The following is a 4,266-nucleotide window of genomic DNA, read 5'->3' on the forward strand; positions in this document are numbered from 1 at the left end:
TGTGTTAATTCCTTCCAGCGGATCAGTCCTTCGTAGTTTGAAGCATCTGCTGGATGGGCTGCCAAACGTCATCGTGAGTGGTATTCTGTAAGCAATTCTAATAAGCTTAATGGACTATTATGAACCGTGTTCTAATAGCCATGTTCATGTGTAGATATCGCCACATTCATCGATAACCCTTTTTTTGGAAGTTGGCATGTCATATCAGTATTGTATCTACCCCTGGGTTATCAGTATTGTATCTACCTCTGGGCTATGATGGTAGCTCTTAGTAGTCTTATTTTATTTTATTTAGGTCACCTATGAAGCTAATTAATTTTATAAATCTTTTATGTTTCCATTTACTCTTATTATGATCTATAATTTCTTTTATCATCTACTCTTTTAGTAGTATATCTTCAAGACTCTTTTATGTTTCCATTTACTCTTATTATGATCTATAGTTTCTTTTATCATTTACTCTTTTAGTAGACAGCAGCAACTGCTGGTACAAGAGACGGTTCATTCATCTTTTTATAGGGTACACTTTAACGAAAATGGGTCGTATGAGCACAAGCTAGCTTGCAGATTGATGAATTGTCCCATAAAGCTACTTGGTAAGTCTGTTTCGACCGAATAAAACTATCCTGTTTCATTGTCAAGATCACATTAGTTGTATACGAAACTTCACATTAAACTGTGAACTTGCCAAACTGTTTAAATTGCATATGCTTTTATAAACACATCATTTTTCTAAATTGCTTTATAATGGAAGTTTCAAACTGGTTATTTTTTAATTATTTTTTAAAACTATGTAGTACAAGACTACCGTATAAAAGGTTTGCCACTAAGTTTCAACCATTATAGTGTCAATTTGTACATGATAAGTAGTCAATTTGACCCTTAAAGTGAAAAGAAGGTTGACTTTTTTTTGTTGAAATGACAGCAATGGAGCGGATGTTCATGGCTATTTTGTATTTTGTATGGTTGCTGATGGACAACTACGAACGGGCACATGGGTACAATGTAAGATTCGGGTTGCACTATTTTTACCGTCGACGAGTAAAAAATCACTTGGGAAGGCAAGGGCTTGATACAGTGGTTTCTGCTTTGTTATAACCCTTTGGATCATAGCATTTATATTTCAAATGAAAATAGTTGCAAATGGTGACTTCTATTAAAATGGTCCAATGATTATTATTTATATTATATAAATTAGTAACATAGCTCTGCGATTTGCTTTGTACCTTTCGCTTTAACTTTTCCATGTGTAATCCGGTGTGGTGGTGTTGCGCATTTTACAAATGTCGCTCATATGGTTTTCGTAATGATGTGTTCCAATTTGTTCCTCTACTAAAATTAGGGTTTTTGTTTTCGTGTAGGGCATATTGTGTCCAAACGATCGTTAATTTGCAAAGAACACAGAGACTTGTGAATGTTGTTCATCTGAAGCACAAGATGGTCCATCAGGTTAATTTGTTCATCTCGCTAAGTATATGTTGTGTGATTGATCAGGTTAATTCGTCAATCCAAGGTGATTTGTGAGGAAATCATTCTTTCCATAAATCTGTAAACGTGATTATGCTTCATTTCATCTTCTTCCACTCATGTTTGATCATCCAAGGTATGCTTTAGGGTTTTAAAAGAATCGTTCGTTCATTTGTTCAACTTTTAGGCTTTTAAAAAAACATGATTTGTGTTTCAGATTTGTAACTTTACGCTTTTAATTGTTTTTGTCTGCATTTGGAATATCTGGCTCTTTAATCGTTCTTACGATTCACTGCAATCATCAGTCATGGTTCTTGAGGTACCTTCTTTAATTTGTTTTTACTGTTTTTTATTTGGTTTGTTGTAATTGTTTGTTGTTTGGGTTGGAGAATTCCCAGGCCAATGAGGAGTTGGGCCGAGAGTAAATTGAGCTCGGAACTTTTGAAAGTGGTGGATAGAGCAGGCTACAAGACGCCATCGCCAATTTAAATGGCTGCGATCCCGCTTGGTCTCCAACAGCGAGATGTGATTGGTGTTGCGGAAACGGGGTCAAGTAAAACGGCTGCTTTTGTACTTCCTATGTTGACTTACATAACTAGACTTCCTTGAATTAGCTAGGAAAATGAGGCAGAGGGGCCTTATTCGGTTGTTATGGCACCTACTAGAGAACTTGCACAGCAGATTGAGGAAGAAACGGTTAAATTTGCGCATTATTTGGGTATCAAAGTTGTTTCGATTGTTGGTGGGCAGTCGATTGAAGAGCAGGGATTTAAGATTAGACAAGGGTGTGAGGTTGTTATTGCGACGCCTGGACGTCTGATCGATTGTTTAGAAAGACGTTATGCGGTTTTAAACCAGTGTAACTATGTTGTTCTTGATGAAGCGGATCGTATCATTGATATGGGTTTTGAACCACAAGTTGTGGGTGTTCTTGATGCGATGCCGTCGAGCAACTTTAAACCCGAAAATGAAGATGAGGAGCTTGACGAGAAGAGGATATATAGAACAACTTATATGTTTAGTGCAACTATGCCTCTAGCTGTTGAGAGGCTAGCTAGAAAGTACTTGAGAAACCCTGTTGTTGTGACTATCGGAACTGCGAGAAAAGCGACTGATCTCATTACGCAACACGTTATCATGGTTAAAGAATCTGAACAAATGCCTAGGTTACAGAAGCTGTTGGATGATTTGGTAGACAAGACCGCGATTGTGTTCATAAACACTAAAAAGTCTGCTGATTTTATGTCGAAAACGTTGGAAAAAGCAAGTTACCGGGTGACAACTTTACACGATGGCAAGTCACAGGAACAGAGAGAAATCAGTCTTGAAGGTTTTAGGACGAAAAGGTTTAATGTTTTGGTTGCTACTGATGTTGCGAGGCGTGGGATTGATATACCAGATGTGGCTCATGTTATAAACTATGATGTGGCTCATGTTATAAACTATGATAGGACGTACAAGGCGTGCAGGGAAGACAAGTACCGCTACTACGTTCTTGACTTTACATGATACAGATGTTTTCTATGATCTTAAGCAGATGCTTACACAGAGCAATAGTCCGGTTCCACCTGAACTTGCAAGGCATGAGGCTTGTAAGTTCAAACCTGGTTCGATTCCTGATAGACCACCGAGACAAACGATACAGTTTTTGCGCATTGATTATGATGTGTAAGATGTTGCATTGCATTGCCTTAGGGTTTAAATGTTGGGTTCAATTACTGTAGCAGGATTCAACTCTTTCAGAGATTTTACAAACTCTAGGTTGGTATCTCTTCTTTATCGTTGATGAATTTTGCGTACATTGTTAATTCACTTTGGTTCATCCTTTTGTGGATGAAATACAGTAGCTCAATTCTTATTTCACCCTGATTATTAATTAGTATGTCACTTTATTGGAGTGTTTTTCTTAGTCATTGCCATTACATGTTCTAAACGATGATCTCATTCGTTTCTCGAATGAACTGAACTCATTGTTCGAGGTCCAGTTATATGTTGATTTGACAATTTCTTGTGGCTATAAAAAGTTTTGAAGATATTTGAGAAACTTTTGAAGGAAAGTACGTAGAACACAAATAGCATCAAACCATGATAAGTATGAACTGCAGAGTGTGAAGTTGTAGATACTATAGGAATCAAAATTCGATTTATGCTAGAATTTAACTATGTTCTTTTTCTACATAAATTACACAGCCATTGCGAGGATATACGAGTTGTATATTATTTTTTACGTGAAATATACGAGTGTATTAATGTGTATGATTTTGTGGTTTGGTGACATTATAATTGTCGTGGATTTAAATTGAGTAGACTTCTGGAAGTCAACCGGTCGGTAAGAGGAATCAAGATTCATCTGTACTACGGATGAAGGTAAGGCATTCTTATTAGTTTCCTCATACGGAGATATGTAATCAATTTATCATTAACTAAGCTACACGTTTATGTTCCTTTCACATATATAATGTTTTTATGTGGCGTCTTGGTATTGGTTGTGTATCAAGTGGTTTTGAGTAATGGGTCAAAACGGTTAAACAAAAGAGAATAATTATTTGTTTTAAAATGTCCAGATTTGACCTGGCGTATTATACACCGGGGAGAGGAGTATTTGAGCTTTTTACTCTACTTAATTATCAATACATAAAAATAATATTAGCCAGAGTTTTGTAGGTCTTTTTATAGTTTTGTATCAGGTTGAAATATAAATTATCTTTGTAGGTCTTTTATAGTTTTCATCAGGTTGAAATATAAATTATATTTCAGTTTGTATTAGATATAATTTTTATACATGATTTCAACGTGAGT

General features: G+C 36.0%; 1 pseudogene; it reads left to right on the plus strand.

The window, feature by feature from the left end:
- The first annotated feature begins 1,937 nt into the window (after positions 1 to 1,937).
- Positions 1,938 to 3,233, plus strand: LOC110918789 (annotated as a pseudogene).
- Positions 3,234 to 4,266: the final 1,033 nt, after the last annotated feature.

The sequence above is a fragment of the Helianthus annuus genome, chromosome 2, assembly GCF_002127325.2.
Source record: "Helianthus annuus cultivar XRQ/B chromosome 2, HanXRQr2.0-SUNRISE, whole genome shotgun sequence".
Taxonomy (NCBI): Eukaryota; Viridiplantae; Streptophyta; class Magnoliopsida; order Asterales; family Asteraceae; genus Helianthus; species Helianthus annuus.